Raw genomic sequence first — 232 nt, forward strand, 5'->3', positions numbered from 1 at the left:
TTCTTAAATTTACTTAAAAAATCATTGCTTTTGTTGGACATATTACTATTATATTTTTGGTTAAAAATCAATGGAATGGTTCTTAATTAATATAGTTGATTAATTAAATTAAAAAAGTAAAATAATATATAACGTAGTTTATGGACGACTCCTTTTCTCCCTTCATTCATAGTTTAAAGTATTAACATTTCTATTGTTCTTTCTGGCATTTAGGAAAATATTATATATTTTA

This window comes from Belonocnema kinseyi, chromosome 10, assembly GCF_010883055.1.
Source record: "Belonocnema kinseyi isolate 2016_QV_RU_SX_M_011 chromosome 10, B_treatae_v1, whole genome shotgun sequence".
Taxonomy (NCBI): Eukaryota; Metazoa; Arthropoda; class Insecta; order Hymenoptera; family Cynipidae; genus Belonocnema; species Belonocnema kinseyi.